At 39.4% G+C, this 23,099-nt stretch overlaps 1 protein-coding gene and 3 non-coding genes across 5 annotated transcripts in view; 1 reads left to right on the top strand and 3 right to left on the bottom strand.

The window, feature by feature from the left end:
• sema4f (sema domain, immunoglobulin domain (Ig), transmembrane domain (TM) and short cytoplasmic domain, (semaphorin) 4F) overlaps positions 1-23,099 on the top strand; it is a 105,427-nt gene that overhangs the window by 27,946 nt on the left and 54,382 nt on the right. The window lies entirely within an intron of this gene.
• On the bottom strand, positions 12,548-12,619 carry trnaa-cgc (transfer RNA alanine (anticodon CGC)). The gene has a single exon. It is a non-coding gene; the product is annotated as a tRNA-Ala (tRNA).
• trnaa-ugc (transfer RNA alanine (anticodon UGC)) lies at positions 12,875-12,946 on the bottom strand. The gene has a single exon. It is a non-coding gene; the product is annotated as a tRNA-Ala (tRNA).
• On the bottom strand, positions 19,483-19,554 carry trnaa-cgc (transfer RNA alanine (anticodon CGC)). The gene has a single exon. It is a non-coding gene; the product is annotated as a tRNA-Ala (tRNA).

The raw sequence follows: 23,099 nt of genomic DNA, 5'->3' as shown, positions 1-23,099 counted from the left end.
CTCAACAAAGAAATAAAAAAACTCCAACCGTGTATTTAAAGGTCACAACCAAAGAATGGTGAGACTCGACTCTGCATGTGTGTGTGTGTGAGTGTGTGTGTCTCTGTGTGTATGTGTTTAGTGTTACTTTCTCATTAGAGTGAGAAAATATGGAAAGTCATTTCTTTCTCTCAAATTCAAATTCAAATAAGCTTTATTGGCATGACATCAGAAACCTATATTGACAAAGCAGTACAGAAAATGCATAACATTGCGAGATGATTAGCAATAAATATACAATATGCAAATATCAATAATCATATCAAATACAATATAGTGAAAGGCATTAAATTCAATTCAACTCATGACCACACAGGACAGAAAAGTTGTCCATAATGTATGTAAGGAAAGAGTCCAGTAGATAGAAGAACACAGGCAGCTGTTATACTTTTACAGTTGTAATCATTCAGAAACATTCACTACAGAGCTTGTTTCTCTTAGTGTATGACAGCATATTTTGCAGCTAATGCTACACACTGACTTTTCTCCCCACATAGGACAGTTGCTGAGGATCAGGAAGATGGATAAATTCAGGATTAATTTTATTTATTTATTTTTCAAAGAAAACCTCTCTCAAATCCTTTTATTTCTCACAAGGAAGTTATTTTCTTTGAGTTGGAGAGTCTGTAAAGCGTTAGCCTATAGTTGGACCTGTTTCAAAAAGCCTGTAAAGTTGCATCGTATAAGTAACATAATGTGATTTTCTTTGTATTTGCTGAAGGTCAAGATACTAAAAATGTTTGCAGTGTTTGGCTGGAGCGGACAATGGGCCTCATGCAAGAACATTTTTGTATTCTCCTAAAACTCTCTTACTTTTTTCTGTGACCAAACCTCAAACCTAAATCCAACTCTAAAATGACTTCAAACTGATGGCAGACAAAACACTTCTCTAAATGTCTCTGCCCTGGTTAGGACTAGTACCTTACACACGCACACGCACACACACCACATACAAGGACACACATTAATCTGTCTTTCTGCAAGAGGAGACCCTGCTTGGTGTTGAATTTAATCTCAGTCTCAATCCACAGGCACTAATCCTACAGATTATAGACCCCTTACTCCAGTACACACACACACACACACACGTTATTAACAGCATCTTTATGTGTCAATCCCCTCTGAGAGATATTGCGCCCTCAGCGGTTGCCCACATGACACCATGGACACATGTTAACACACATATGCACACACATTCTCATGTCTAATACTGTATATCCATACATAATCATGTGTATGTATGTACGGTTACACCTGTGCACACATGCCCACACACACAGATGTACCATCAGTATACAGCATTTGACCCAAGACTGACCTCGCCATATTGTTGATTTTGAATGGATTGAGTCATTAGTGCAACTGCACACTCACACACATATGCAAACACACACAAACGCATAAATTATTAAGGTGATTAAGTTGTCGCAATTAATCTGTCTCAGTGTCAGTCATAAGACAAACAACTGAAATATGCTGACTTTCACCACATGTCAGAAGAATGATGTCAGGATTATACAGATACACGTCTGTGTGTATTGTGTAATCACATGTAATCTGTAATTATATAGACACTGGACATGGGACACATATAATCCCTGTGACCTGGTAAAGAGAGATAGGTCCAAAGATAAATGTAGATTATATCACCAATGAGCAGGATTAATAACATCTTAAAACTGAAGATGAAATATAGCTCGGAGGGGCATACAGTAAGGATTTTGGACACATTTGGGTCTCTGTGTCCTGCTGAATAAATAAATATTTTAATCTAGTACTCTTTTTCACCCTTTTATTTACATCTCAGAAACACAAGAAATGCTTATTCACTTTCTAAACTAGGCTATTGTAGTTTATATGAGAGCTTTGCTCCCCAGCTTTTACTTCATAACTCTTCAATTTCGATTATGACTGTCAAGTCTGTATACACTTGAAATAGTTATAATGTGCTTCACAGACACTAAAACAAATAAAAATCAAATAAAAATACACATTTTAAGGAAAGTGGTATTTTATTCCACTAGTACCTTTAAGACCTTGTTTATTTAGTCTCCATTTATACAGAACAAAATATAGAAGCAATTGATACACATGCAGTAGTGACTGATGCAGAGAGACAGAGACATCCATTATAAATGGTATTGATTCTAACAGAGAAATTAATTATTTAATGAAGATAGCAACCACTTGGCACCAACCTTGCAAACACCAGTAACACCATAGCAACCACTTAGCAACCACATCAAACATTCAAGCACCTGCCTATCCAACCCTTTCTCCTGGAAATTACATTTGTATGCTACTAATTCGTATTGCCAAATACATGTTGGGAAACATTATTGCTACATGTTGTATGTCCCAGTTTTTGGAAGAGTAGGAAGCGTCACATTTATGTATCGCACGCAAAACGAAGCGAGGAGGTCAGGATGGATGATGTGCGTACACCATAGACTGGAGTTTACATCCTGATTCCAATGTGTGCTTATAGGATTAAGCGACATAAGCACTTTGTTCAAGCTAATACGTTACTTAACAGTTCCTTTCCACGTCATGTTGATTAAAAAAAATGTCATCCTGGCAGCATCACATTTTGAAAATTTAATTTCAAGGAGACAGTGTTGGCCTATCAAAGCCCTCCCACTCCAATCACATTGCACTTTTCTCAGAAAACCCATTCTCTATTTATAAATGGCACAAACAGAAACATTTATTATTAAATGATGCATAAAAATACAAACATTTCTGGATAACAGGATAAGCCTCTATACAGTTTCATTTTATATTCTGGTTATATTCTGGTGCCCTCTGAGCATGTGGGTATGTATATGCATGAGAGGGAATAGAGATTATTATAATGGAGAACTGCCAGGAGAGAGTCGGTGTGTGTGTGTGTTTGTGCGAATGAAATGGAACGATGCCAGTGAGTCTGGATGGTTCCGCGTTAGCTTGATCTCAGAGCGTTGTGTCATGATCCTCATACAGCTGTGTGTGTGTGCATATATGTGTAGTTGGGATGATTAATCACTATGACAGTGATAACTTCTCTGTCTATCTCCATCTCTACTTCCTGCCTCTGTTCATCATTCCTATATCAGCTTTCAGCTCAGCCAATCAGTCATCATATTAAGCAGGTCACCAGCCGTGCATACAGACTGCCACCAACTTGACAAACCATTCAGTGGAAACTCTTGTCACACATCTTGTGGCACCAAAGAAATGTTAGCTAGTGTTAACGCTGATGTCATGCGCCTCATAAATAAAAAGTTGGCTGCATATTAGCATTATATCCACATATCCAGCCACTCTTTTCCTCTCTCTTTTTTCCTTTAACACCTGTAAAGCACATTGTAACTTATTTTTTATGCTAATAATGCTAGATTGCTTGCTTGCACATCAGTATAACATGTTAGCACAGTGTAGCTGCCAATTTGAACACAAAATATGGACATGTACATTATTTACAGATGTGCGTCCTGTTTCATAGTCAGGCAGAAGGTCAAGTGTTTAGCCTACATGATATTGCTAAGTCTTTAGGTTTTTAATTTTTCTTGAAATGCTAGCAGTAATTCATTCATTCAGTGCTACTGTAGCCTCTAAGCTACATCTTCTACTGACACTAGGGAGATTAGTTTCCACAAATGTATCTACAATTCATATTTGTTGAGCCTTTCCGTTAACTCAAATACGTTTTTAGTTTCCTGGTATTCTGACATGGTTGCCTAATGTAGCATTCATGTCATACTATTCAGACAGTATTTATAAGCAGGAAGGAGGAAGGAATGGGAAAATGTTAGCCTCCTTATTGTTGAGTTGGGAATTTCTGACAGCAACGAAAACTCCCACTCGGTAAGATGAGCTACTGTACACAAATGTCAACAATTTGGTGGCAAAATGTCTGCAAAGCCATCATTAGTAGCAGTTACATCTACATAAAATCCAGTTTAAACACTTGCTTTTGCTAATTAAAAAGGAGCAGTACATTATTTGTTTGCATCTAGTTTTGCTTGTGAATGAAATGCTGCTAACATGTAACATGATAAAAAAAATAGCCAATTTAGCTACTAATGGGGGTAATATTGCATGAATGTTTGCGAAGGCTTGCCCTGTTCAATTCTTTGTTTGAGGTTGTGCATATTGTTTGTTAGACTTGCTAACCAACAGACTTGCTTTGTTAGCATTGCTTAGTATTAGTAGGCCTCACTGTACACATAGGCTTGCAATGCAGTTAGTGATATATTTCTTGTTTATTCTCTATTTAATCTCCATCTCTATTTATAGTATTTGTTGTATGTGATTCTGTGTTACTGTATAGGCTGTGGCTGGTTGCCATTATTGTTGCCTGTCTTCTCTTAACATATACAGATTCATAGCCAAGACGTGTATAGCTGCTGGTTATTAAACTTACAGTAGCTTTAAATAACCTTGTCTTCAAAATACAGTGCAATTTGGCCTGTTTGAACACAGGCCGTATTATTCTCAGTATATGCTTTTAGATTCATTGAAATGTAGTAGCTAGTTTACTTTTCCTGTTTACATGTGCGAGTATCAAGTAATTCACCTAGTTTGGCTTTTGGACGTCTGCATGTCTTGATATGTAATGAAACATGCCTTGTTTGACTGTGAGTTTTGGATATGAATCTTTTTAATGTGTGTGACTGGGCGCCATCTTGGCTCCACCAAGCAGCATTGGCCAGGAGCCAAGATGGCAGATGGTTGCTTGTCTGCAGGGTTTGGATTCCTACAGGGCCTCTAATACAGCAAACACAGACAACGGGGTGGAGGAAGATGCTGCTCTGACAAGGATGCTGGTATTTATTGTCTCTCTGTGTGTCTCTCTCGCTCCTTGTTTTGCTTTCTCAATCTTTTTTTTTTGTTATTTGAACTTTGATTCTGTCCTCCCTGATTCAATTTCATTGTAAGTTTTTCCCACCCATTCCATTTTGGCCTCTTTTTGTGTGTTCCTTTTTCTGTTGTCTGCTCCCATTTTTAATATCTTTATTAGAGAAGAGATGTTCTGGTGGAAAACAGACAAGATAAGGATAAGTCAGAAAAATAATAAGTAAGATATCATCTACTCTCAGTGTCATTGGTTTAATCTATCTTGTCACCTTTATTAATTTATTCCCTCTATCTACACTCTCTCTCTTCTGTTCATAATCTTTGAAGCTTAAAACATCTTTTATCCCTTCCATCTTTTTGTTAGTGTCACATAATTGTCAATTTTTACTTTAAGAACTAATTAAAATTAAATTAATTTCTCATTTACACCACAGCTTTTTATCTTTAGTGGTTCAAAATGTTTTCTAATTGCTCAAAAGTGAATTTAATGAGTTCCTCCCTCCTCTCCTCATTATATGGATTTTTGTAGTGTAATTATGGTAGAATTAATCAACTTTAAAGTATAACTTGTAAGTTATGAGTCATCGGTGTGTTTCTTTGCATTTTGCATTCTCACTGCAGTACATTTTCAATCTGAACAATTTTGCTGATGCTCTTGTTCGGAATATTTTGCAGTGCGCGACTGCAGCGTAGTAAGATTAAATCCCTGTAGTACAATCGGTTGCTGATATGAAACACACAGGATGAGTTCCAGGACAGGAGATTAGATTAAAACTTTGCTGTGCATCTGAAAAAAATTCAATTATCTTCCCCCAAACAAATAGATAGGAAATGAAGAATTGCTGAGTATTGAAAAGGGAATCACATTTATAAATTTGTTTTGGGGTTGATATTAGAGTCATTTCATTCAGAGGGAAATTATCTGAGCTGGGAAGGAAAATTTTTTCCTGCAGCAGTAGTGAAAAGGATATCTGTATCTTCCTCATTCCTGCAACCATTCATTTCTGTATTCCTTTGTCTTCTCATTTTTTGTTTCCTCCCTTTCCTTAATCACTCCATATTTCTCCCACTTTCATGTCTTCGTTTTGTCCCTTATGCCTTCTCATTCTCTTTCTTCCTCCCCTGATTTTGACTCCATCTCATCCCTGTCAACCTCTCTCTCGCTCTCATCTCACTGCATCCCATTCTATTTTCCACATCTCGATTTTTCTTTCTCCTGGAGCAACAGTATGTATACACCCGGTTGCCGTGGCAACGAGAGGAGGCCACATGAGCGGGTGGATGAACAAAAGACCCAGAGACCCTCATCCAGAGAGAGAGAGAGAGAAAAAAAAGAGAGAGGGAGAGAGAGAGAGAGAGAAGGAAAATCAGATTTCATTTTTAGGCGAGGGGTTTGGTGTGTGTGGAAAATGAGGAGGAGGTAGAGGAGGAGAAGGAGGAGGAGGAGGAGGAGAGGGGGGAGGGATGGATAGTGTAGGTGAGGTGAGTTCATAAATGAAAGAGAGAGAGAGAGAGAGAGAAAGAGAGAGAGGGGGAAGGGAGATGTGGTTAACAAAGCAAAAGAAGGGAAAATGTTTCTGTGAATAAAAAAAAGAAAAGCTTAAAAATGCAACAGTGCATTATGTAAAACTGAGGCTGTGACACCCCCTATGGCTAGTGGAGGTGTCTCAGCATTAGAGATGACTTAAATCGCTTTGAGCTGCAGAAGATTGAGTGTCATTTTCTTATTGTTAAGATCATTTCAAAGGTATTTCAATAGGTGGTACTTTCAAAGGCAATTTGTGTGAAGATCTTAAAGGCGCATGTAATTTAATGAAACCGTTCCCACTTCTATATTACTGGCTCCATATTACTCTAATGTACCAGCAGTGTGCAGTATGTAATGCAGAGCAGCAGTGATATATGTGAGAAAGGGAAGGCTATTGACAAATGTGTGCCAGATTTTAACCAACAATATGGCTTTTCAGCCAGTAGTCTGTTTAACACCAGAAGAATCAGTGCTCTAGATTGTGAGTGTTTAGTGGCCCCCCAAAGGGTCGTAAGGGCTCACAAGATGATTAACAAGTAAGGGAAGAGGAAGAAAAAAAAATAAAATTTTGCTGAACAAAAGTGTTTAATATTTCAGATATTGGTTTAATTTTCGCTTTTCGCAATAATGGAGAGTTTTCCCTCCTTAGGCCTAAAAACTATTTATGACAATGTATGAGAAGAGACCATCACTCTAGTTCACAGTTCATAGACATATGAAATCTGTGAAAAGTGGTGTAAGAACTGTAGGCATTGCTTGGTTATTAAGGGTCATAAGCTAAGAAGTTTGGGAACCATTGTCCTTGGGTGAGGAAGTTGTCAATTTCATTTTGCTTCCTTGGATCAATTTGTTGACTGATCCAATTTAATTAAATTGATCAAAGCTGATCATCATTGCACTGTAAGTGAGACTAGCAAAAATTATGATGGGAGGCTGTGACATTTTGTTTGTGGTATTCAGGAGGTGATTCATCACTGGTAGGGAAATATTACTGCTATTGTTGTGGGTTGAGAAAATGTGCTCTTTATCTCCATATACCCGTCTCATCAACACCTACAGACGTCTCTTCAGTAATATGTGAGTGGTGGAAACTTCTGTGTTTTTTTTGAGAAAATTCCCTGACATCATAAAAAACCCTCAAACAGGCGCTGACACTTTTGTCAAACTTCACCAGAATGATCAGTCTTTGAAAATTTTATTGAACTTACAAAAAGTTCAGGATGACATCTCGACTCCTTATACAAATTTTATTGTGCCAGAGTGTTTTGGAGAAGGGTTTGTCAGTTTGGTTCATTTGTGCTTTGTGAGGAAGGAGTTCTCTAAAACACATTGACACAATGAAATTCATTAAAACTCTTTCAAAACCAACAGGATAATAAGAACGATGAGAGTTTTAATCTGAGAGAAAAAATGCTCTTAAGCAGCAGCTGTAAGCAACTTTTCTTGCTGCTTCAGCTTTAAAAATGCATTACATTACACTTAGATAAGAATTGTTTAAAAACTCTTTATGCTTACACTTATTACATTATATTCCAGTGAGTTCAGCATTCAGCTGTAAAATATGATACCAGTGTAAATATGCTGTATGATATGATGTGTAATTATCCATAGAATAAACCCTTCCTTTAATAGACCACCTCAAGGCTTCCTCCAATTACTCCAGCAGCAAAGAAAACAACTAAATGTCTCTTGTAACTACTTTAATCAGCATATTCAGTCGCACTGCTTAGCTAGTAATTATGTTGCCCTTGTTGTTGCTCATTCCGAACAAGAAGCAGACTTTCATTCAGTCTCACAAATGAAGCTGTAACCTGGCAATAATTAGGGGGGAAAAATTACACTTGGGAAAATGTCAAGTTGATTTCCACTTCAAGCCTTCATCTCATTATTTTTGTTCTTTTTCATTAACTTGTTTTTTCATAAGAGGCGTGGATTCACACATAGAAACAACTTTGTTAAAAGGAGGTTATCTTCTGATGCAGTGTTTTGGATGCTGTTTGTTACCTCTCATAATCAACTATAAGATAATAACCCCAAATGCTCCCTTCAGTTCATTAACCTTTGAAGTATATAATTATCAGCTGAGCTAGTGGCAAATGCTGTCCTATTTGCCTAAGTAAACGTATGGAGCGCTGATTCTTTGCAGAATATACAGATAGACCCTTCAGGGCACTAGTGGGAGAACCGTATTCAATTATCTTGCCTATTAAAACTTGTCAGGGGTGTGTGTGTGTGTGTGTGTGTGTGTTGTGTTAGCTGAAACAGGACAGCCTTATGCAAATATAATTACACCAATTAAACCACAGAGGGGCCTCAGAGGGGGTTTTGGGTGGAACGACTGGCAGCAGTTGTGTGCGAGTGTTGGTGTGTGTGCCAGTAGTTATGGTTTATGAAGCTGGTTCTCCAATTCCAATGTGTGTGTATGTATTTGAGTTGATGTGCACACGTGTGGGTGTTGACATTCTGCGAACACTGTTCTTCACACCCTTCCCTCCATCCCCCATCAGCACCACCATCACCCCATCCCCCAAAGCCTGCTTCTCTGTCTGTCTTCAGGGAGCTGAAGGAGCTCAAAGGAGAAGCTTGGGAGGACTTTCTGTTTGGGGGTAGAGATGGAGGAAGGGATGAGGACATGGAGCCTGGAATACAGGAGAGAGTGTAGATGAGAGAAAGACTGAACGAGTGAGGCCAGGAACAAATCAGCTGCCACTTCACATGTAATTGCAGGGATATAAAATATAGACCGGTGTTTCCTTGTATGACCAGTGACATGAAGAAAAGGTCTTACATTTACATTTTGTCATTTGGCAGACGCTTTTATCCGAAGCGACCTACACGTGGGGCAAGACAATCGAGCATTAGAGGACAGTGACTCAAAGAGAACTGTGGTACAAATTCTCAAGTAGCTGACCAGGCACAAGTGCAATGAGAAAGAGCGCTAGACTGAAGATAATTAAAGTAAGAAACAAGTGGAAGCAGATAAGTGCATAGTGCAACAAGAAAGTAGTGCAACCATCAACAAAGTGCTAAAGGTTAAAGGTCTTCTGACTTTCTTATTACATAAAGTACACTCTGAGATGACTCCAAGTAAGAACTGTTGTCCTTTTTTGACTTCAGTCATTGAGCCTTCATGAGGAGGTACAGACCAGTCACAGAAGGATTTTGAAGCTTTGTGAAAATGAAGTGAAAGGCAGATTTGACCTTTTACTGTGCTGCAAGTGGATGTACTTTATCTCCTTGTAATAATTAAGCTGTTATTTAGTAGGACAATGTTTTTGGACAAATACTTTGACTTCTCAGATGGATATTTCCATACCATAACTGATACAAGCACACAGAGTAACGGTTGTAGTTTGTACAATATGTCCAAGCTCATCTGAAGGCAAAGCTGTTTTCCAAACAGACACACTCAAAGGGAGGGTAAAAAGCTTAAAAAGGTGCAAGATGTTACAATGCCGTGTAAAGTGTGCATGCTTGTTGGATAGTCTGTGAGATTACAAAAGTGGTCAGTCGCAGCCCAATGTCAATGTCAGATGGGTGTGGAAGGAGAGGAATTAAACGCTGCTGAACGGGCCATCAGGCACTTTGTTGGAAGCATACTGACGCCTTAATGGCCTCTGTTTGATGTTTTGCCACCTTATTTTTGAAGAAGATATCTGAGGACAACAAACTGTTTCCAACATTCTTACCCTCTTCCACAGCCAACAAACTGACTTTTAATAAAAGCTATAACCAGTCCTCTGCTCTTGCACATTCAAGGTTAAGGGTTTGAGACTCAAGAACAAAAGTGGGGTGTATGAAAGAAGATGAAGGCAGAGAAGAGACAGATACATTCAAGCTCAAGGATAGATGGACTGACTGAAATTGTGAAGCACAAGAGGATGTCTGAGCAAAAAAAAAATGAAAAAAGTAAATAGCGTTAGAGTCAGAAGAGTCACTGGCTAACCTGATGTAATATTTGCTGACATTTACTGGTGATTTTGGTGCGTGTTTCCCCTCGTTTCCCTCGAACAGATCGGTATTCATTGGATTTTGCCCAGGGGGCAACACCGGTGACTATTGCTGTCAGGTTAAATTTACTCCTGAGAAACTACCTGTTCATACATTCAGAAGAAAAACAACAGAATTTTTTCTGACATTGTCTAAAAAATGTCTTCAGACTTACTCGCATGGGAGATAAACTGTCACCACAATACAGTTGAGGTGATTGTATCGCAAACATCAGCGGCTACTGGAAGTTGTTGTCAAGCATTCATCTCTGTGTATTACAGAATACACGACAGCATCACACACTCGACTGCACTTTACTGAGTTTACAGCATCTCATGTAACTCCATAAAGTGCAGTCGGGTTTGAAACCAAGGAAAGTTATCAAAAAGTTCTCACTGCAGACAGATGATTGTATCAAATGCGATCCTCAATATCATTCCAAGCTTTTTTTCTCCACCACATTATGGCCAGCATACCTCTTGTCAGAGTGATGTGAAAATGAAATGCAGTAAATTGAAATGCGGCTTTTCATTGTATTTTAGCTGATGTCAGTTTTAGAGACAAGTTGAATGTTTTTTTTTTCACATGAAATGATTCTCTGAAGGCTTCCTGGCAGGTATCCAAAGATATATAAGTACAGTATAAGCACATATATTTTACTTGTGTCAATTCAATGTAGCATACGTGTGTAACGTGCATGCGAAGATTAGTGCAAACTGAGTTTACCTGTTTACATTGGACGGATTACATTGAATGACATCCAATGCAATATCTGCACATGGCAACAACAGTATGGTTAAGTTTAGGGAAAAACTGTGCTTATAATAAACTATGGTTAATGTTTGGTAGGCAACTGCAACACTTCATTAAGGTTAAGGAAACATGGTTACGGCAAGTGTGACAGAATTAGAACTGTGCTCTCCTGCAGGAAAAGTCCGACATGCCACACACCCATCCACCTCCTTGACCTCCATACCCTTATTTTCCACATCACTGCATAAAGGACCACAGTGGATAGATCTCTCTCTCACACACACACACAGCAGGGAAAGATTGAGAGTGAGACATGAACTTTGAATTTGCTCTGCTCTCTGCTCGTGGGGGATGAAGCCTTTTTTCTTAAAAGGGACTCCAAGCTCCATAAAATATGCTCTAATCTCATACAGTATTTAACGAACATATGATTTATGTGCACTTCCCACCTTGCAATCTCTATTTTAGCTCTCAGAAAAAACTTTAGGTCTGTTCATCTCCTCTCCTGTACTCTCCTGTCCTCTCCCCTCCTCTCCTCTCCTTTCCTCTCCTTCACTCTCCTCTCCTCAGAAGTAGAAGTGGCCTGCTAATCAGTCAGCAGATGTTTAGGTGGGAAAGACGCCACTCTCTTCCTCCTCCCTCCTGTCACTCCTTCGCCCCCTTTTTAATTCCCTCTGAATTTCTTCTTTCGGTCCTTGGTCACGAAAGCTTAAAACGAAGGAGCAGCTGGATTCATTCCTCCCTCCTTTCCTTGATCAACCTGTTCACCCTCCTGATGAAATTATTAATCCATATTCATATGCTGATTATTGAACCATGTCTTTTAGTAATAGATGCAATTTTATTATATTCTCAACACACATAACACACAACAAAGCACTCTAGTCCTTATTCCACCCCCCCTCTCCTTGCTCGCCCCCTTCTACCTCTTTCTTCAGTCTCAACCCCCTTCTTATTACCTCCTTCATTTCATCTCGCCCACTGTTGTCTGTTTGCTTAAGGAAAGGGCTCGCAGGGACAAATAAGAAGGAGATGGATATAAGTAAAGGTTAAGATAAAATGACATTGAATAGAACCTGTATGTTTTGTACTACTGTATATGTATTCATCATGCCACAGTGTATACAGTGGATGAAAAATTCAAGTTGGAGGACAACGGGGGTCGTTTTGACACTGGTGAAGGTTACTGCAGCTGAAAATTCAAGAAAAGAAAAACACATTTTTCTGTGTGAGAGCAGCAGACATTCACCTTCAAGGCAACACAAGGGTATAACTGTTTTCTTGGTGAATACTTTTACATAAAGCACCTTTGAACAATGTGTTGTGAATTTGGTGACCCAACCATGAGCATCACCCACTGTGGAAAGACATGTGATTTGCTCCATTGTAGATAAGAGGTGGAGATGCTGGGGATTGAACCCAGGACCTCATACATGCGAAGCATGCGCTCTACCACTGAGCTACATCCCCTCTATTTAAAGGATGTTGTTTTATTATTAAGGCTTTATTCAAAGAAGACACAGAGGTAAAATGTTATAAACTTAAAGAGCAGCTGAAATTGGTACTTTTGGTTCTGTCAAGTTTAATCATTTTAGAGATATGGCAAGGCTACACCTGATTTTTTGTGAACACTTTACATGAAGCATCCTTGAACAAGGTGTATCGTGTAGAATTTGGTTACCCACTGTGGAAAGATTCCTGCTTCGCTCCGTTGTAGATAAAATATGGAGATGCTGGGGATTGAACCCAGGACCTCATACATGCAAAGCATGCGCTCTACCACTGAGCTACATCCCCTCTGTCAAAAATTTGTTTTATTATTAAGATTTTATTCAAAGAATGCGCTGGCGTATAAACGTCATAGCCTTTGAGAGCACCTGAATTTTGTTATTCTGATTATATCAGGTTTATTCAAATGTATTATTTACATAAAGCATCCTTGATTTGTGTAACTCAACTGAGAACATTACTCAGTTTGGAAAGTGCCTTGTGCCATACCACAGTAGATAAAAAGCGGAGATAGTGGAGCCTTTACTTGAAGAAGCAGGCGGGATGGTATGAACGTCACCACCTTTTCTCCATTTATTGCTTGATCACTTAAAAATATGTGGTGAAATGTGACAGATTCCACATCTCATTGAATTGTAATGCACTTTGCTACAGTCAAAGGGGACATATGCTTTTTGTGATTTTCTTTTTGTGATATACTATTATATAAATATGAGATTTTTTTATATGTTTTTGTGAACTGTAAATCATGCAAAGATATTCCAGTAGAGCCCCAGAATAAAAATATAGGCTTGGAAATATGCAGAATATGTCCCCTTTAATATTGTTCAGTTTATTAGACTTTTCATAGACTATTAGATTAAAGGTGCCCTGTGGAGTTTAATAAAAGTTATGTTAAGTGTCAGTGTTTCTCACTAAAAGCGTTGTATGTATCCTTGAGGTCTACCAAACATGTTTAATCCATTTTCTTCCTCCTTATCAATTTTTTTGAATATTTGAAACAGTCCAGTGTTTTCTAGCTAGTAGTCGTCTTCTTCACATCCTGTATGGGCACATTTCTATGCCTCACCACCACTAACCATCAATCAGTGAAATAAAATGAAACAAGCAACAAGAATGTGCCTTGCCTCACCCATGTCCGTGTGCGTATGCTGGATACAAACTAAACACGGACCCTCTCGTAAAACGTTGGTCCATCGTACTACTAGTGGTCAAAAACTCCACAGGGCACCTTTAACTTTCTGGTGGTAGGTTCAATTTTGGGTGTCGTCTTCAGTAAATATATTTTTACTACAGTGAATGCTACTCCATAATGCTACTTTCAATTCATTGTATGACGTATACAAAAGTTTTGTTTTCCTGCAGATTGAGGTCATTTTTCAATAAGTAAAAAAAAGTGTACAAAATATAATTAAGTGCTACTTGACTGTAAAATTCAGTTGGGTATCCACATAAAAAATATTAATACATTTTAATGAGCTTGTATGTTACAGTAAATAGGGCAAGAAACATTTTCAGTCAAACAACATTAAAGAGCTAACATACGCAGTGTGTATTCCGTTTCCAGTGCACTTATGTACTCTCCGTGGTGACTTAATGATATTCATGTTTATGTTAAACAAGACAAACAGAAGCCTACATACATGTTTTCCTGCAAAATTACTGTTGGTTTGAACCATATTTGCAGTTCTGGAGATGATTCTAACTCACAGCATTTAACATGTGAGATGGAGGACTATTGTGACTGTAGACAGACGCACATATGCACAGTGAATTATTTCATCAGTGATCTATAGTGCAGTCTAATCTGTGTAATCAACCCATGAATCAGCTGAATGAAATAATCAGTTTCCTCCATGTAATTATAATCTCTTATCCTTTCAACACCGGCTACTGTGTGCTGTAATTATTCCAATGTGATCTTGCACAGTCTGACTGCAATGCAATTTTTCTTGTAAATGAGTGTGCAAGGCTTAAAGTGCTGATGCCTTTTTTCTCACTTGTACTCCTGAGTTGTAACATGACATTGTATTTGAATGGATATAAGCAAAGAACATATGTGAAAAGTATTGCTATATTAACCATTTTGATTTTTTGTAAAAATGTGTAAAAAAATCAAGCTGAGGATGAGCAGAGATATATGATAGGGCTAAATTAATTTTTTTCAGCTCTGGGAAGAATATAAACACGGGTCAGTGGGAAAAAATTGGCCTCGGTATCAGACTTGATATACTGAAGCTGGATTCTGTACTGTTTCACAGCCCTGACTCCAGTATAACCAAAGCTTTCTTCTCCCTCAAACAATAAATGCTTTGACACTGAAAGGCCTTGAACATTTTCAGCAAAGCAACTCTTGCCTCTGAAATGGGGATATTCCACATCTGCTCAGGCCCACATTGCAGCACAGTGATAAAGCCGACAGAGGCAATCCCAGCCAGAGTCAAAAAGTGTAGTAGTGTTGACTGTAAAAGGTTTAAATCTCTCTGCTATCAGCTGCCCACAGCAGTTTATCTCCCAGCACTGGGGACTGTGCTTACGAGCATGTTTCCGCAATGAAAATCTACCGTGAAATCTATGGTGACGTAACTTGAATGTCATTTCTCCCTGAAATTCACATTTATTCTTATTATAAAGAATATAGACCCTCAAACTGCTGCTAATGATAACAGATAACCATCCCTCACTCTTTTTTTCAATTAAGACAGCTGGGTGAGGATCAAAACATGTTGTCAAGAACAGCTTAGCACACAATAGCAACACCGTCTTATCGTTTCAGAGGTCAGATTTTATCATTAAGAAACGACGACCCCGATCACCTCACATGCTACAAATCTGTAAGTAAACAGCTTGTCTCATATTACCCTCTGCTGACCCACACTAACACCTCACACACATATCTGACATTGATTATGGGTTGAAATTTACCATGGAGGAATGATGGGAACGTAACCTTGTTAAAAAACACACACATAAAAGGAAAACCTCTGCTAATCAACCATAGCATAGGGGAAAATACAGATTTTGGCTAATGAGGAACTTTAAAACATTCAGGGTTTTTTGTACCATACATTTAATCACGTAGATACTTGTTGGTGTGTTATGTTAATACAGTACAACTGATTTTTACCAACAATACACATATTGTGTGAAAATCATCTTTTTGTACTCAAAACTAGCTTTCATGGAATTGAAAGGTGAGTTAAGCTGAATTCTGTGTCCCTTCCTCAACTGTAGCCAAGACAATTTCATTTGCAGACTTCTGTGATCTTCTGGGTGGTCACATACCACATCGTCAATCCCCTGTACAAATGTTGGCCCATCATCTAGTCCCCATTTCCCACATTGCTTTTTAAAAAAATATTCTGACTGGAAGGAGCCAGGCAGAAATCAAGGGTGTGTGGATACCATTAAAACCCCCCAAAATTATTTGGTTTAGTTTGGGAAAAGATTGAGATCATGGTTAAAATTAACCAATGTTGGTTATAAGGACACACGGGATGTAAGCAGTGGTCTGCAATGTCAAAGTCAGACCCTTTGTACACCCAACCAAGTGATCAACCACCCAAACAACCAAACAACCAACCAACCGACCGACCAACCAACCAAGCAAACCTCTGTTTTAACAGGTTTTGCTGTGTTATTTGCACAACCAAATGAGGTATCTTGAAAATGCAAACACTACTGTACATTTAGTATAACATTATATAACACTCATTTGGCAGACAATTTTTCCAAAGCAACAAATTGTACAAATTAACAGAAAGTTGTCCATAACATTTATTTTTAACCAGGTTATTACTGTGAAGCAACAGTGCTAACCACTACCCAACATACAGTAGATCTAGCCAGCCACCCAACACGCCATCTCCGAATATGGAAATTTTTCACCTTATATAGATGTCATCTGAACTGCACCAATTCTCTGGGTCCAAATTACTACGGCTGCTAGATGGCGTCTATAGGTTGTTTTTGGCGACTGACATTTTCTTGGGAGGACAGACTCAGTTGAACATAATGTAAGCTGGTGATAAAAATTTGCTTCCTCTTTCTTTGCACCCACACATTCACAATCCTGTTTTTCAGATTTATATGCTGCAGATCACCAAGGGTTTTTTTTTTTCTTACACTAGTCATGTATTAATGTCACAGTGAGATGAGGAGCTTTACTTTGTACCGAGCACTTGTTTCTTCAATTAGATCTCAGCGGGATGGAGGGGTACAATGTCGTACTTGCCCCGGGCTCTCTCCTACTCTCTCTGCTTCTCCACACAGTTAGAGTGGGTTAACAGGATTAAGGGGACATTTGCATTGGGCTGGGTGGAACGCCTAGAACGTTGGCAGTGGCTCCATCATGGTATGAAGTCGAATAACATTTAGAGAGCTCAACGGGTGGCGTATTTAGGTCAGATTTGAAAATTGCATACATTAAACACACACAAATACACCCAGGGGATGCTAACGAGTAGTGAGAAGAGCATCCTTTAGATAGATAGACAGATAGATGGATCCCAGTCACAAGAGGGAAAATAGGATTGACACTGTTTAAAAGAGGAGCGAAGGAGGCAGTGTTGAGGGGGTGCATCTTAATGTTGATCTAAGAAACAGAGTCTGGATCATAAGGGAGTTGATGTTGGCATAATCTACTTAATCTGATTGAGGGCAGTGCTGTCTTCACAGGCTCAATAATTGATAACACCATCTGCTGTGGAATCAATCTACCAGAATTTCACACATAAGGAATTAGGTTAGAGCAACACCGGGTAATTACATTTTACCTTTCTTAGTTTGCCATAAGGAGACTGATGCTGGATAATCAACAGTATTCTATCATTATAGTCACAACAGGATGGATGTGCATGTAGTTCTTGAGCTTTATGGGCGTATTTTCTGCTGGTTAGCCCTCCAGAAAAATATTACCTCATCTGGAAATATTACCTCACTCAGATTGCATTGAAACATTGTGATGTGCACCCTCACATGAAAGTGATGATCTCAGCACATTAGCATACATTACTCAATTTAAGTGACCAGCCTTTGTTGAATAGCAGCATGTGTGTCTTAAGCACCTCCTGCTTCTTTGAAGGATGAAGCTAATGATTTTATTTCAGCTCACGCTAAAGAATGACTCTGCCACAGCTTCACAAGCTAATTATAGCTGAAATGATCCCTTTAATTAGACAAGGGGTTTTAATAGGGTATGCTGTGTCTATGTGGGTGTCTGTGTGCGTTCATATGGCTTGATTGTGCTTGTGTATGTGTGTGAATGACATGTAAATAATTGATTGGTTAGCATTGTTTGAACATCTTTAATTCACAGCACGGGGATGGATAGCACACAGTTCTCCCCCACGACGGCAAGAATTTCAATCATGCCTGCAAACATGTGCTCAATATTAGACACTTGTGTTGAAGTCGAGCTGAAATTTGAAATTTCCTCACTTGGTTATCAGTTGTTAATGATTTGCGATGTCCCTTTAAAACATTCAACAATTGGGATGACTTGTGATATTGTCGGAAAGTGGAAGCTAGCCTAGTTTGCTAGTGTTGCTAATGAACTTGCACTGATTCTAAAGACATTCATTATTTCAACGCTTTCTGCACATTTAGTGCGGTGCGTTTATAGACAAGAAACGGTCTACCTAGTGTTAGCTGTCTCTCTTCCATTGGGCCAGTTGTGGCAAATGACCAGACTGTTAAACCTCACAGAAATGAGTAGCCTTTTGACCTCAGCACTCCCGTGGAGTAACAAACGGAATCACAGAGAAACATATGTGTGAGTGCTCGAATCTCATATAGGACGCCCCCTAGAGAACACTAATGTAGGTTACTGCAGAAAAATATTACAAAACACAAAGCATACCAAACATACTCTATGTGATGACGCAAGAAGACTTTGTTTCCTCTGCCAAGCATTGTGTTGCAACACCTCAGCAGGTGGAGTTTAAGTCTCCCAACATGCATCTATGCTGCACTGCTACTAAATGACTTGAGGACATTTGCTTTGTTTCTTTGGCTGTGGTGGTCTATGGATTGGATCTTGTGTTCATGTCACATTGAAACAAGTTGACAGTTTAATGCTGCAATTTGCGAATTTTTTCATCGTGGATTTAAAACCACAGGCTCATATGAGGGATTTTTTGGTAGCTTTTAATTATGTTACATCTAATATGACATTCATGTGACACACCTGTATTACAGCATGAAAGGACTCATGGGAGTTAAAAGCACCATGAAGTGAACAGTCATCTCATTTCTGCATGGAGGTAAAAAAACAGCAATGATTTCAAATTCTTCCTGGTCTTACTGTTGAGGAAAATGCATTTTGGAGATATTATTGCTATTTCTCACTATAGTAACTATTGTTGATATTTGTTTTTCCTGCACACTCTTCATCTTCTCTTCATTTTCATTTCCCCTGTTTTCTGATTTTCTTAAAGAAAGGGTTTGTGAGGACAAATTAGAAGAGTGGGAAAGAAAGAGGTGGACAGTTGAGTAAAGTGTAAGATAAAATGACATTACACATGACTCTTGTCTTGCATTTGCTGTATTCAGTGCTACAGCGTGTCTATTGCTAAAAATCAGTTGGAGTTGGAGAACAATTGAGGGACAACTAAGCCTGATGAAAGCTTCTGCATCCATAACAAAAGATGGATTTATCATTTTCTTTGCAAGAGCTGGCAAACTGGACTCTTAAGGTTCAGATTTGTTTTCATTAGAGACACTTGGATAGTACATGTATTATGTTGTGTGACCCAAAGGAGGACATTATTACCCATCTGGATAGGATTCCTGCTTTACTTCAATCCTTATCCGTTGATAAGAAGTGGAGATGCTGGGGATTGAACCCAGGACCTCATACATGCGAAGCATGCGCTCTACCACTGAGCTACATCCCCTCTTGTGAACTGGCTTTGTTTTCTAATTCTGACTTTATCTGAAGAAGCAGGAGGGGCAGCATCAATGTCCCTGTATTGATTACTAATCATTAAAAAATAAGTTGGGTAATATGATAGATCCACTGATTCATCTGCTTATAAATTACTGTGTCAAATCTTTCATTGTTCAGATTGTTCATGGTTTTTAAAGGAATAGTTTGGAATTTTGGGAAACGCTTTTTTGCCAAGAGTTAGATGTTATGTGCCGTGTCTATTTCTTGGCCGGGTGCAATGACCTCCAGCAAAGAACATGAATGGATGAACAAGGGCAACAACAACAACAGCAATGTGTAACCAAAATTTCATGGCAATCCAACCACTAGCTGTCAAGACATTGAAACTACCAATGTCAACCTCATGGTGGCGCTAGAAAAAAAGTGAAGGGATCAACAAAGTCATCAGGATTCATTGTCAGGGAACAATGAACCTCCGTACAAAACTGTGTGCCAATCCAACCAGTAGATGGTGAAATATATTGCTGGATAAGTAAAAACTTTAACACACTGGTAGCACTAGAGGAAAAGTCAGGGGATCACCAACGTCAATCCATCCAATGGTTGTTGAGATATTTCAGCCTGGACCAAAGTAGTGGACTGACTAACCTGGTGACTGACATTGCCATACCAAGAGCCATGCAGATAGCATGGGTTAAAAATAAAGATAAAATGATATTATACAGCATTCTTCTGTTTTATTTACTGTATACACATTCATAAAGCCACTGTGCATCTGGTAAATGAAAAATTCAGTTGGAGGACAACCGGGAAAAAACTAAGCCTGTTGAAGGCTATTGCTGCCAAAAAGCATTGTAGATTTAAAGTTGTCATTTTATATGCTAGAGGAGCTCCTCCTTTTGGTTATATCTCTCTGTATTCCTCTTGAGGTAGTGGTAGGAGGTGTTTAATGAAAGCCTTTACGTAAAGCATCTTCAAATATTGTGTTTCTTTTAATATTCAGAGATCCAAGGGAGACCATCAGCTAAACTGGAAGGACCAGTGCTTTGCTCCATTGTGGATAAGAGGTGGAGAGGCTGTGGATTTAACTCAAGACCTCATATATGCAAAGCAAGCGCTCTAAAACTGAGCTACATCCCCCTGTGTCTGTGAAATGTAGTTTTATAATTCAGCCTTTATTAAAAAAGGAGTGGAGGTGGTGTTAATAGCATCACCTTTCTGTGCAGGAATAGTTGAATCCCTCTCCATTTATTGGTTACACAAATGAAGTAAATATGACCAATTCGCAGATTTATCTGCTTATCATCCACTTTGCGATATCACACATTGTTCAGTTTTCCAACCCTCTGGTGGCAGGTTAATATTTCAGTGTATTATGTGTAACCTGGACAAAAGTACATGCCTTCATGGATCATTTGGGTGGAATGAAGCTAATTAAATGCTTGAACTTGAGCGTTGATCCAATTCTCCAGGCTTACCTGGGCTTAGTAAAACAGTTCAAACCCACTGCCTGAGTCCCCTCCATCTCTGTCCTCAATAAAACAGCAGAATCCATTGTTGAGGGATTAGTGGAAAAGGTTTTGGGCCGTTTGTTCCATTTCCTCCTCAGCAGAGGTGAGGGATGGGGGGTAAATCAGTTGGCAACAGCTGTGATACAACCACCAGCGGGGGATATCACACAGGGTGGGGATTGTCCCCACGCTTGTCTTGTAATCTGTTTTAGTCAGGCATTCTGGGAGAAATGCTTACATTCAGCACTGGAGTTCTACCCTGTGTTTTTATGTATGCCCTTAGATTGACAGCTTGATTGATAAGTTCAGACAGAGGGAGGGCGGGGAAAATGTGCGCAGGTGCAGCACGAGAGGTGGAAAGTGTAATGGGAGACAGGGACCTGGGGGTGAGAGAGGTTGGAGGGGGCAAAAAGAGAGAGAGAGAGAGAGATAGGAAGACAGAAACTCAGGCAGCACTATATCTTGGTCTGGCGTTTAATTAGGGAAATGAAAGCTGTTAAGTAAATGAGTGTTTCTGTGTGTGTGTGTGTGTGTGTGTGTGTGTGCGCATGTGGCCCGTTTGCTCCTCAGGGGCAGAAGTCCCCAGCCTTTTGTGACCCCCACACCCCCCTCCAATCCCTCCCTCTCTCTCTCTCTCTCTCTCACACACACACACACACACACACACACACACTTAAAACACATGCTATTACTGAATAAGTGGTGGAACAGAATTAAAAACCATGACTGCATGCTTTACTAACTAACCCAGCAAATAGATCGGTCACCGTGTTGCTAGACTGAATGAAAGATTACTCCCTAACACGCCTTACATTCATCTTTTTGAACAAAGTCACCGCTCCTCCGTCTGTCCTGATGTCCATGGACAAGGTCGTGTGTGTGTGTGTGTGTGTGTGTGTTTGCCTGGCCTAAAGCTGATCAAGCAGCAGCTCACTCTGTGATTCCGAGCCATATAATTACATTTGCTGGAGGAGGCGACTTGTCTGTCTCTCTCCATCTTTTCTCTCTGTCTGATTTTCCTTTCCGTCATCCTCTTCACCCATAACAATCCCTCCAGCTCAACCAGTGGTCCTGAACCATTAGTCACACACACATATACATGCTCATGCAGACACAAATACACACATAAAAAAAAACCATTGGCCTAACCCGGCGTCTAGTCTCGGCTGACACACATACGCTCAAAAATTTGTACAAATATGTGCACACATGTACACGCAAGTGTGCGCACACATACAATACTGTACACACACAAAGACACACATTTACAGACTTGTGACAGTGCATAAACAGGCATGCACACGGACACACACACATTAGCCAAAGGAGTGCAGGGTCACGGATTGCAGCTTCCTTACATCAGGGTCTGAATATTAATGTGCGGGGACAGATAAGCAGCCGTGGCAATCCCTTTAAGGCCATACTCCTCTCTGGTTGGTGCTCCTGGCTAATTTATGCCAATCTGTACACCCAATTTATGCAAATTTGTGCTTCAATTTGAACCAATGTGTGCAGACTGGTTTGAAGGCTTCAATCATTCTGACTGTGCCTGTGCTGCTTTCTTTGTCTGCTTATCTCACCACCTTGTTTACTGATATCTGGAAGAACCCACCCATATACTCTGTATATTTTTTGTGAAATATGTAAAGAAGAGTCTGGATTATCGGTTATCATTTTTTAGCACTTGCTTTACCTGTCCAAAAGGGGGCAGCAGTGAAGCTCGTTATGCAGGAATTGAACTGTTTTCCACATAAAGCATTCGTTCTCTCTGAATCTAAGCACTATCACTCTCTTCATTTGCTTCATCCCAGATGTACTGCAATCAGTTTAAACAGTGACCCACACATGGATCTGGACCTCCACGCTGACAGTGATGAATATACTAACCACCCAAAAGTCACGGGTGAAAGGCAGGGTGGGGTTTCCTAAAGTGCCCTCAGCCTCAACGGTCGCTGCAACTGTCACCGATGAAGACATTCATTGTGACACTCAGCAATGTCGAGTCATTTAAAAGTCACTGGCAGCGTAAAGATGAGACGCG

Source organism: Thunnus thynnus, chromosome 22, assembly GCF_963924715.1.
Source record: "Thunnus thynnus chromosome 22, fThuThy2.1, whole genome shotgun sequence".
Lineage (NCBI taxonomy): Eukaryota > Metazoa > Chordata > Actinopteri > Scombriformes > Scombridae > Thunnus > Thunnus thynnus.
Note: the sequence above shows the minus strand (reverse complement) of the source record. Positions and strands in the feature narration are given on the sequence as shown.